At 44.3% G+C, this 12,043-nt stretch overlaps 1 protein-coding gene across 7 annotated transcripts in view; it reads right to left on the bottom strand.

Annotated features, from left to right (window-relative positions):
- ARHGAP12 (Rho GTPase activating protein 12) overlaps window positions 1-5,339 on the bottom strand; it is a 150,606-nt gene extending 145,267 nt beyond the window's left edge. For all 7 annotated transcript variants that reach the window (XM_054020894.1, XM_054020893.1, XM_054020892.1 and 4 more), the window contains exon 1: window positions 5,270-5,339. The gene's annotated coding sequence lies outside the window, so the exon portion shown is untranslated. The remainder of the gene's footprint in view (window positions 1-5,269) is intronic.
- Window positions 5,340-12,043: the final 6,704 nt, after the last annotated feature.

Raw genomic sequence — 12,043 nt, forward strand, 5'->3', positions numbered from 1 at the left:
TTGCTCAACTAGGCATGGAGTGCTCTCAGCGAATCTTTCCAGGTGACCATGCCTCCACGCGCCAGGCGATACACAGTATGGAGCAATGGCGAGGTGCTGGACCTCATCAGTGTTTGGGGGGAGGAAGCTATCCAGTTCCAGCTGCGCTCCAGCCGTAGGAATTACGATACCATCAGGCAGATATCAATGGACATGATGGAAAGGGGCCATGACCAGGACGCTCTGCAGTGCAGGGTTAAAGTGAAGGAGCTGCAGAATGCCTACAGCAAAGCCCACGAGGCAAACAGCCACTCTGCTGCTGCACCCACGACCTGCCGTTTTTACAAAGAGATAGATGCAATACTTGGGGGGCGACCCCTCCTCCACTCTGAGTACAACCTTGGACACTTCAGAGCCCAGTCCAACAAGGCAGGAGGAGGAGGATCAAAGCGGGAGCGAGGATGCTGAGGAGAAAGAAGACACCCCATCATCCCTAGATGCATGCAACCAGGAGGAAGGTAGCCAGTCACGGCGGCCAGTGCTTGGGGAAGGAAAAATACCAGAGGAGGTTCCTGGCAAGCAGCTTTTATTTTGGGAAGGAAGTTATTCAGTGCGAGCTCTTGGGGCAGGGAGTGTTAGGGCTGCATGCATGCCTGGATGCGGAATAGGGCGTTGATGTGCTCTCTCACATCGCGGTAATCGGCCTCAGTGATCTCTTCAAAGGTCTCATCCAGAACTTGGGCAATGCACTTGCACAGGTTTCGTGGGAGAGCCACTGTGGTCCTTGTTCCAGTCAGGCTAACATGCCCGCGCCACTGTGCCATGAGAGACCGGGGGGGGGGGGGGGAGGGAGGGACCATTGCTGCACACAGGCAAGCTGCATATGGGCCAGGGCGGAAGCCACATTCTAGTAGAAGACCCTCCCTTGCTTCCCAGGTCACCTCAGCAGCGAGATATCTTCCAGGACAAACTCCTGTGAAAAATGTGGGGACAGTGTTCAGTATAGGGGCCTCCTGCAGCAGTTGGCTCTCCCCAAGGCACAGAAACCCGGAGGACAGTACAGCCATGAAAGAATCAGTCCCCCTTGACCTTGTGCTTACTCATCATTTTGGGGCTCCCAGGGGTTGTGCGCGCTCGTTTTGGAACGAGCAAATTAAGCTACTGTGTAGACTGTGCTTGCCCTCCTTAAGTACGGGGGAATCCTTGCTCCCTCTGGTGTGAACAATGCTGCCTCTGTTACGTGTTGCATTTTGCCTTTACAGATGCAACCTTGAGATCTCAGCCGTCTGGGTTATCACCTGCCGAGAGGCTGCAAAGAACCAGGAAGAGGCCAGGTAGAAGCAAAGAGGACATGCAGCACTCCCTTAATGAAAATCAAGAAGTGCAGGAGTGGCGGGAGAGTGAAAGGAGGGTCCGCCAGCAGAATGCAGATTGCCAGCCCCAAAGCATGGTGCGGCTGATAAGCATCATGGCGAGCCAAGCGGACTCGACCCAGGCACTCGTAGCCATGCAGGCAGAGCACTACCGCGCCCGCCTGACCCTGCAGCCCTTGTACCAGAACTCTTTCCCTTGTACCCCCATGTCACCTCCAACCCACTTTCTCCAACATCCGGGTTCTTATCGCCACCAGCTGCCTCCAACACCTATAGCTTCACCACCAAGCCATGAAAACTACGACCCTTACCCACTGCACTCAACCCCCATCACCATGCAGTATAGCCATCCTGAAGTACAGCACTCATTGCACAGCACTCCAGACAGGAAGGCTGAGTATGATAACAGGACATACGCAAATCTGTGATTATACCGTTCCCCACCCCACCCCCTTGCCCTGTTTCCCAAGCAGTTGTGTTTCTTTTCAATAAATGCATTTTCTTTTCAATAAATGGATTTTTTTTGCTTTGAAAACATTCTTTATTATTGCATAAAGTAAAAGATACTTTAGCCCAGGAAAGCAACAGGCACTGCAAGTCAGTGTATCATACGTAGCAAACACAGATTACTACTCACATTGGAACCATTGCACTTTACTCCTGTGCAGGCCACTGGACATTACTGGTGGCTTTCAGCCTCAAATTGCTCCCTCAAGGCATCCCTAATCCTTGCAGCCTCAAGCTGGGCCCCTCTAATAGCCCTGCTCTTTGGCTGTTCAAATTCAGCTTCCAGGTGTTGAACCTCTGAGTGCCATGCCTGAATTAATCTTTCACCCTTCCCTTCACAAATGTTATGGATGGTACAGCACGCGGATCTTCTGGTCTGTGAAAAAAGTCCTGGCTTGCAGCTTCCTGAACAGGCCAGTGTTCAGGATGTGTGCGTCATGCACCTTTCCGGGCCAGCCTGCGTCAATGTCAACGAAACGCCCATAGTGATCCACAAGCGCCTGGAGAACCATAGAGAAATACCCCTTCCGATTAACGTACTCGGAGGCTAGGTGGGCTGGTGCCAGAATTGGAATGTGTCCCATCTATCGCCCCTCCGCAATTAGGGAAACCCATTTGTGCAAAGCCAGCCACAATGTCATGCACGTTACCCAGAGTCATGGTTTTTCTGAGCAGGATGGGATTAATGGCCCTGCAAACTTGCATCAACACAATTCCAATAGTCAACTCCGCACTCCAAACTGGTTAGCGACTGATCGGTAGCTGTCTGGAGTTGCCAGCTTCCAGATTGCAATAGCTCGTCAGCATATTCCTCAGCAGTTCAGGCTCCATTCCCGCAGACCAAAAGGGAAGATAGAGCACGCAGTACAAAAAACGTTGAAAGATGGCGCCAATTGTGGACGGAAGCAGAGGGATTGCTGGGATTCGAACCGATGCATCATGGGGCGTTGGGACAGGACCCCAAATGCCCTGCACCTCTCGCCCCCTTCCCACAAACCATAGCGCCAGAATGGGAAGAGGTGCGCTGTGGGATAGCTGCCCACAATGCACCACTCCCAATGCTTCTGCAAGTGCCGCAAATGTGGACACGCCAGTGCACTTGCAGCTGTCAGTGTGGGCAGACTGCAGCGCTTTTCCCTACTGCGCTCTATGAAGGCTAGTTTAATTCAAAGCGCTCTACGTTTGCAAGTGTAGCCATGCCCTAAGCTTCTACGAACTGGACTCCTTTCCCAAGAGTTGTTTGAAGAATATCAGAAAAGTTTTTACAATTACTTAGATTTTTAGAAGTATTTTTGAAGAGCTACTGTTATGACCCCAAACAATAGCCACTGTTTATGTGAGCCACACAAAAACAATGGCTTGGTTCTTGTACCACCTCTGCAATAGATATTTCATTGACAAGCATTATTCCCTACAGCTGCGATGAATACATTAATGATGTTGCTGCACAAACAAGAAAGTCAGCCACAGAAATCATATTGGAGAACATCTGTCATAAATTCTTACCAACTGAAGGCCAGATGAAATATAAAATCCACCCAATTATCTCTACATAGTAGATTTTTTCCCCTTGAGTTTGTCCTTTCAGCACCCTCAAAAACATTTGCTGCAACAGCATTTCTTGAATATGGTCCCAGGATATACTTAGTTTAGGGACAGAATTAAACCCTTTGTGTAATTCTTTTTATATCAGGGATGAATTTAGTCTTTTATTCAAATTTCTCCAATGAGGCACTATTTCTTATTTTTCATGATCAAAAACAAAAATTAGCTGATCACTCTTTAAAGCTTTTCAATATATTCAATGACTGAGGGGAATAACAAAGGAAATCGGCAATATATTCTGCTTTTTATGTGTGTTCATGTTAGGAGCAGAATTTAAAGAAATCTTCTATAATATCCAAAAAGCTACTTTTTTTTTTTTAATATCATCACAGAATATCTCAAGTCCATACTTTCTGTAAGACCATTTTCCCTCACATCTGCCCTGTTAGAAATGAATTTCACATACTGAAGTTCATCAGAACAGTTTTGCTTGACAACATGCATCAGTTATTTGTACAGAATTTTAGGCAAAAATCATTTCAAGCTATCATGCACATGTATATATGAAACACAAACAGCTAATGTGGACAGTAGGGACTTGCAGGCCCTTTAAAAAACAGGTCTACTCCTCTACCCCCTTCCTCAGACATAAACCATCATTAGTATTAGGAGACAAATGGAATTCCCAAGCAGAATAAGCCCCCCCAAAAATGTTTAGACTTCCTTAAAAATTAAAAGCATAACAAGTAACTATCCAATTTCCTGATAATTGTCTATTGACTCAGCCTGTAGACTTCAGAGTACATGGTATATTTTTTAAATCGTTGTCAAAGCCACTTTTAAAAGCCACTTTTCAGCAACTGTACATATTAACGAGCATGCAGCCTAACATCAGCCCCTTGCCTTTCGCTGTGCACTTTTGTTATGTTGTTGACTAGAATGACCAGCTATAAATAGCTGAGCAAATCTGTGTCTATACACTATGATTAAATCATACAAACAAGCAGCATTCAAACTATTTTAGGGCGTGTTAGAGTCCCCATTCAACATGGGCATCTGAAAAATACAGTAATGGCTACCATCTCAATTAGCATTCAAGTTGTTTTGATCGGAGCTTTAGGAGTCGTTTTAACATGTGAAACAAAATTACATAAGACATTCATAGCTCCGTTGACTGATTTGTGAGCATGTATATCTGCAGTATTTTAATACTCAAAGGACTACGAAAAACATACCAAACAGTATTGAGCACAGCCTGTGACATGACCCCCCCACACGCAAAATCACTTCACATTTTCAACACAAGAAAGTCTTTCGCTGCCAGCTTGTCGGTATAGGGAAGGCAGGGGGATAGCAGTGCTGGTGTCACTCACTTTGCCCCCACCCAACCCAGGAGTTATGGTGAGTCAGGACAGGCCAGCCCCGCACCGCACGGGTCTAACAGCCCCTGGACAACAGCGCAGGAAGGACAGATGCCTTCACGCTTCCGGGCACAAGCCAGCCACGGGCAAGGGCCAGGAAGAAACTTCCCCCATGGGCAGGTTATTCCATAACTGGCCGCTATCGGGATCCTCCAAGCGGCTGGTCCCAGTCACCGTCTGGGCCGGGCCAGGCGGCTCCCCAGCTCGGCCCCGCACGGCAACCCCTAGGACCCCCGCCCTCGGGCACCGCAGGGGTGGGGGCACAAGGAGCCCAGGCTCCCCCCGGAACGGACTCGGGGGCACCGTCCGAGACCCCTCCCGCCACAGCCAGCCAGGGGGCGTCCCTGGAGCAGCAGCCTCCCACCAGCCAACGGGGCCACCCGCAGGGTCCCCGCTGCCCCCGCGCTCTGCCGCGCCGCAGCCCCCGGCTCACAACCACCTTACCCGGGTGGGCGTCGACTCCGCTCCCGCCTCAGCGCGGCGACTCCCGCCGCTGCCACCACCTCCCCCCGCCGCTGCCACCGTCTCCTCCTCGCGCAGCGGCAGCTCCCCCAGGGCACGGCGCGGCGTCAGCGCTCCCGCGTCACGTGCCGGGGGAGGGGTGGAGTGAGGGACGTGGAGAGGAAAGGTGCTGGGGGCGGGGACAGCAGGGCGCTTATGGGCAGCTGGGGGTGGGGGGGGGCTGGAGGAAGACAGAGAAGCTGGGGGTTGTGGGAGGCTGGAGAGAAGCTGTTTGTGGGGTGGGGAGATGGGGGTGGTGGGGGGCTGGAGGAAGAGAGAGAAGCTGGGGGTTGTGGGGGGCTGGAGAGAAGCTGTTTGTGGGGTGGGGAGATGGGGGTGTGGGGAGCTGGAGAAAGAGAGAGAAGCTGGGGGTTGTGGGGGGCTGGAGAGAAACTGTTTGTGGGGTGGGGAGATGGGGGTGTGGGGAGCTGGAGAAAGAGAGAACTGGGGGTTGGGGGCGGCAGAGGAGCTGTGGGGGGAAGGGAGGTGGGCGGAGGGAGAGAAGCTGTGCGAGGAGGGGAGATGGGGTTGTGGGGAGGTGGAGGAAGAGAGAGAAGCTGGGGGTTCTAGTGGGAGGGAGAGGAGCTGTGGGGGGAAGGGAGGTGGGGTTGTGGGGAGATGGAGGAAGAGAGAAGTTGGGGGGGTGGAAGAGGAGCTGTGGGGGGAAGGGAGATGGGTGGAGGGAGAGGAGCTGTGTGAGGAGGGGAGATGGAGGTTGTGGGGAGATGGAGGAAGAGAGAAGCTGGGGGTTGTGGGGGGCGGGAGAGGAGCTGTCTGAGGAGGGGAGATGGGGGTTGTGGGGAGCTGGAGGAAGAGAGAGAAGATGGGGGTCGTGGGGATCTGTGAGGGGAAGGGAGATGGAAGGGTGGGGAAGCGGCTGGCAAAGGGGAGCCAGTGGGATGGAGAGGTCAGAGGACAAGGTGTCCAGCTTTAGATCTCGCTGCTCCTGGCCTAATACTGCCTTAGTCGCTGTTGGAGGGGGGGCGGGTTTAGGGCATTGTCCGGAAATGATATGACTCTCTTAGCACAAGACATCCAGCTGGGACAAATCCATGGTGGGGTTTTACCCTCTGTCTTGCTACCTTTAGGTGTTCTGTGATCTCCAAAACCCAGTACACTGGAACTCACCATCTCCTCATTCAAGTTCCCCCATCATCCGGCTCAGGCAAATGCCCTCTGCACCCCAACATCCCATTAGTGAAGTTCTGTGGCTGGTCCACAATTGTAAGGTTTTATATCCCCAGGGTATTTAATGATTAGCTAAATGACTTTATGGTCTGATTAAAATATTGCAAACTAACCATGGCTGCTAAATGGTTGGGGCAAGTAACAGTAACAGAGAAGGAGTTAGAAAAATCAAAAGAATCTACACAGCCCTGGACTGCTCCCACTTCCCTTGCAGGGTGGCGAGCAGCTCAGAGACAGCCAGCACAGGAACAGAATAAAACATTGGAAATAGCTGCAAGGAACCTACAAAAAGTACATGTGCCGTCCCCTATTATAAATAATTTTGGTAAACAACAGGCTTCAGGTAGCTACCCTGTGCCTGAAGAATGGGGACAGAAATGGAAAAAGGTGGCCCTAGCAAAATTAAAAGATGAAACTGGGTCCACTGCATTGTAACCACCACCTTATAATAAATGCCAGGTTCAGGTTAAACTTAAACTGAGACCTAGACTGGTGCCTGTCAGAACAGAACAAGTAAGTGCACAAATGAAAAAAGTAGCACACGATATTTTCACTAAACTGGTAAATCAAATGAAGGAAAAAATGGAACAGTTCACAAAGCACATTAGAAAACAGGAGCTGCGACTCCATCGCAGGGGAGTAAATAAAAAAGTTTCAACAAACACTGGGGGAACAAATTCAGGTTTTACAAGAGCAGGTAACTACCCCCACTCTCAAAGACAGAATAAAAACCAGGGGCCCAGTTCCCAACTGTGCAGGTTCCCAACTGCTTTAACCCACGGAACCACACTCCGCGCTCATATCTAAAAATGTACCCTTCTTTCTTAAATATTTTTACATACCGGTTAAGTTTTGTCCTTTATATGCTTTCTCAGTTTGCTAAACTCGCTGCTGCTGCCTGTATTTTCATTTCGCTACCTTCCTAGGTTGCTCTTCCTCCACACGCACACCCCCTATTTCCTCTGCCTCTCCTCATTGCAGCTCAGTTTGCAAAACTCGCTGCTGCTGCTTCACCTCCCATTTTTCCCGCCTTTCCTCACTTAAGCTCTCTCACTTTGATTTAAAAGTTATAGTTTTTACAGAAACCTCCAAAAGATAAAGCATTGAAAACAGAACAAACCAACAAACAAAGAAAAAACAAGGTAAAAAATCCAGTAAATTAATTATTTTAACCCTTCAGGGATGCAATAGCTGGAATTATTCCTAACTTTCTTGAAGATATGATTGCCAAGCAGCAAAAAGGCACACTCTGTCTTTAATCCTAACCACTAACTAATATTTGAAACATGAGCTTTTCTCTTTTCCATATAGCAAAGCTTTAAAATAATGTTAAATATGAAGTAACAAAAAATGCCTTAAGTACTAAATTAATACAACAAATTTTGCAAGTAATTATATAAATTTTATCACATTTGTATTAAAAGTTTTAAATAACAAGGTAATAACTTGCTTATTTAGATGTTTAAACCTTTTGTTTATTTTATATTTTAGTTTGCCTTATTTTGTATAGTTATAAATAAAATTCTGGCGCCATTTGTTTTTAATTGTAAGTTTGTCCTGTATGTCATGAGTGTTGTATGTTGTGTGTGTCACGTGACTATTTTTTATGATTGTTGCAACAAAAATCAATTTTATACCCTTTTAAAAATATATGTATACGTGGTACCACACTATTTTAAGATCATGGTTGGGGTATAATCATAGCATTATTAGCACCATTTTTTCGTGCAAAGTTCAAAAAGGTTTCAGTTACAAATATATGTACATATATTTCTGCCTCAAGAAATAATGCAATTGCAAAGAATTCTCTTTTTCAATCTCAATTTTATTTTGTTTTTTCAGTTTTTTTATTTGTTATTCAAAGAAAAAATGTAAGGGGAAACCTCAACATTAAGGTAAAGATAATATTAACAAAATGTCAGTTTCTTGTGTGGGCTTTTTATAAACTTGTTTGCACTTTTAAATATAGTTATAAGAATGTGATAGCAAAAATGTTTAAAAATAACAATTTATGCATAAAGCTAACCAAATAATTTCAACGGGTTTTTACATTTTCAACAGGTTTCCACCTTTGGCTCCCAAACATAACAAAGCATCATAAAAGTTGAATACCCTCAAAGTAATTGCATGGATCTGTATTTAAAATTTATTTTGGTTTAATTTTATAGTTGGTTTAATTTTATATACTTTTCTTTTGTTATGTTATGTTAATGGGAAGCAATGGTTGTTAAAGTTTATGCTTCTAAACAGTTAACACGAGTAAAGTTTGTATCAAAAAGAAAATTAACTCTAAAAGGCTTGTTAAAATTATGTCACTGACTCTTTTGCTGAAACAAAGTGTTCAGCAAGGGAAAGCAATGCACCTTCTTATGAAAGATTGTGAGCATTTATTTTAGCTGTTAAGCATTACATTTAATATAAAATATTAGTAATTCACCTCAAATAAAAATGAATGTCTATACAACAATTGCAAAAAGTATAGCTTGGGTTATAAAAAAACTTGTCCCTACTCTATGTATTAAATTTGGAATACTAAAAAAAATGTTAAAAAAAAAAAACTTTATTATGTTAACTAACTAGATGTTTAAGTTGTATCTCACAGACTAAAGACATCAGAAGATATCACACCACAAAAATACCAGATAATATCAATATACAGTGAAGAAATCCCCAAGCATCAAGAAAAGAAAAGTGAAGTGCTTTATAAATAAAAAACTGGTCAAATACACCTATCTACCATATATGGACAATTAAGTTAAGAATCAGCTAAAAATTACTAGCTGAACCAGGATAAACTGTCAGCTTGGTTATTTTGTAAAAACAACTATATTATTGCTGTACAACATTTACAATGTGCATAACCTTCCTAACTGTTTACAACACATGAAAGGCAGCAAACAGCATAAAGGCAAGGAAAAAACAAATTAGTAAAAGAATTAAGTTATACAGCAACTACAAATTGGGTAAACAAATTCCCTGTTAGTACCAGTCATAATTTGGGTGACTAACACTGCATACAAATATCTATGCATATATATTAATTATTTGAAAATGCCTCTAAGGCTCACGTAATACTACATTCCTCAGTCAAGGTCCAGGACCTAACATTCCTAGGCCCACATATTCTTCTGGGATTGTTAGTCTGTCTTACCATAGTTATTGCTGGGGCCTTAACGTTTGCCTGCATTCACTATTTGCCCCCTGTTATTGCTGAATATACTCAAATAAATATTGTTTTTGCTAAGTCGGAAGTTTAGGTCTCGGGGGGATGTGATTAATGTGCATAAGCCTTGTCAAGTAGTGTCAGGCTAAGTACTGTTAGGCCTCAAACTTCAGGAAGTTGTAAGAAGCGAGTACAGTAGAATCCTGCAAGCATAAGCATAATCCATCTAGGAAGCTTTATAGACTAAGAAGGAAACCCTCTAAAGATTGATACAGGCTTTGTGGTTACTATGCTCTGCAACCAAATACCTCTTTAAGCTGACTCGAGAATTTTTTGAGTCTAGAAAATTGACCACAATTAGCCGCATAGAGAAGAGAGGAGCTGGGCACAGATGCACAGTTCATTAGTTCAAGACAACCGCAAATACCACCCTAGAATATTTGGCCACCTTGATTGGTTGACTTGTTTTGAAACACGGCCAGCAAATACTGTATAAAATAGTGTGTGTGTGTGTGTGTGTGTGTGTGTGGTGTGGTGTGTACACCTAAAGGAGATCACTCTTTGTCAGGCTCACATACACCCCCTGAACCAAAGGGACTTGCGCTTCACTGACTATCTGTACCTGGCCAGTGCAGGAATTGGTCAACTAAAGGTAATGTATCTTTGGATGAAAGCAGGGTAAGATTTTGAACTAAAAAGGTCTGGTTATGCTCGAGCTGGTTAATCTTAAGTCTGTATTAATACCATAGTTTAAGTATATTAGTAAATTGTTTAAGTTGTTTAAAAATAGTAGTAGTCAATAGTTAATCAATATATAGTAACTTTATATGTTTTGTGCCTTGCTGAAACCGGGTACAGCATTGATTAAGTTAGCAGTTTATAAATCATAAAAGCTTTACAAGTCGCTGTCCTGTCTTCAGTATAAGTTACCATCAAGTTTATCATAAAAGACAGTAAAAGTTTATAAGTTGTTAAATAAGTTAATAGGTAGGTTAAAATTAGTAAACTATAGTTGATTAATGTATCAGTATTGCATATGAATTTGTGTTGGTTGGGGATGGTTACAGTACACATAAAGTCGCTGGGCACATTCTATCTGTGTTGCCTTTATAATCATAAGTCATTAAAAACCTTTCTTGAGGAATAATTAGTTGTTTAGTTTCTTTTTTGCGGACACTACTCAACCTCATTACATCTGTGTTGGGTGGTGGGAAGTAGCGATCACCCAGAGCCCCACTAGGGCCCTGACGTGAGCCCCCCTAAGGCTCTGATATGTGCCTCCTCCTTCCATTAATCTCCACGTGTTCAAAAAGCCTGATAAAGAGCAAAGAAAATCTGCACAATTTTTGGAAATACACCCTTCACTACATAATTGTGTACACACACCCACGATTTCAGAAAATCTCTTCCTGCAGTGACTCCACTGGCTTCCTGTTAAGCAACCAAACATTTCTAAAATTGTACCCTCATCAATCTCCAATTCACTGCAAGTCCCCTTGCCCATTTCTTATATCATGGGGCTACTTTCATCATGGGGCTGCTTTTGACACAAGGGGTATATTTTTCCATACATATTGTCATGTGGCTATAGCAACCTTAGTCACTTCACCCCCCATGTGGTTTAAGAATTGATTGTCAGTTCAATCACTCTAGCATGGGTGACCTTGAGAATCTAAGACTTAAACACTTATTTGTTCTGATTAGCATTGTTAAATATCTTATTTTAGAATTTTTCTGTGTTTCACTGCTAATTTTAACTTTAATTGGAAACTGCCACGGGCTACAGAACTCGCAAACATCACCATCTAGGTTAAATCCTCATTATTACTGATTAAAAATCTACAGAAGTCAAGGAATTTTAAATTAACCCACTTAAATAAGATTATTATTATTTTGAGTACCCAGAAATGTGCTGGGTGTCTCATATTTTCCATTTCAATTAGACAGGAATCATTTGCTTATTGTCTCTGATTACATTAGCCAGTAGCGTCAAACATCCAGCCTGGAGCTGGATGCATGTAGGTGGTCTGCGTGACATATTCAGATTCTGCATAATCCTCTCTCTCTCTCTTTTAAGTATCTACTCCCCATAGTTGCAAAGATAACCTTGAAAACATGAACTGACTGTAACTGATGCAGTGATATCTGAGCGAGTTTGCAAACATTCTGAAACAATGTTATAGAGAGGTGTGACCTGTCTTCCCTCTATTAATCTAATCAAGTGCAATGGTGATATTTCAGATGTCAGCTTTAACTATTTCATTGCTGATCACTTTAGCATATGGAATAGGGAAGGAGGCAGGAATGAAATCCACGAGGGTGTAAAGTAGGAATTGCTGAAAGGAAGGAAATGAAGTGGGAAGAAC

Source organism: Malaclemys terrapin, chromosome 2, assembly GCF_027887155.1.
Source record: "Malaclemys terrapin pileata isolate rMalTer1 chromosome 2, rMalTer1.hap1, whole genome shotgun sequence".
In the NCBI taxonomy this organism is placed as follows: domain Eukaryota; kingdom Metazoa; phylum Chordata; order Testudines; family Emydidae; genus Malaclemys; species Malaclemys terrapin.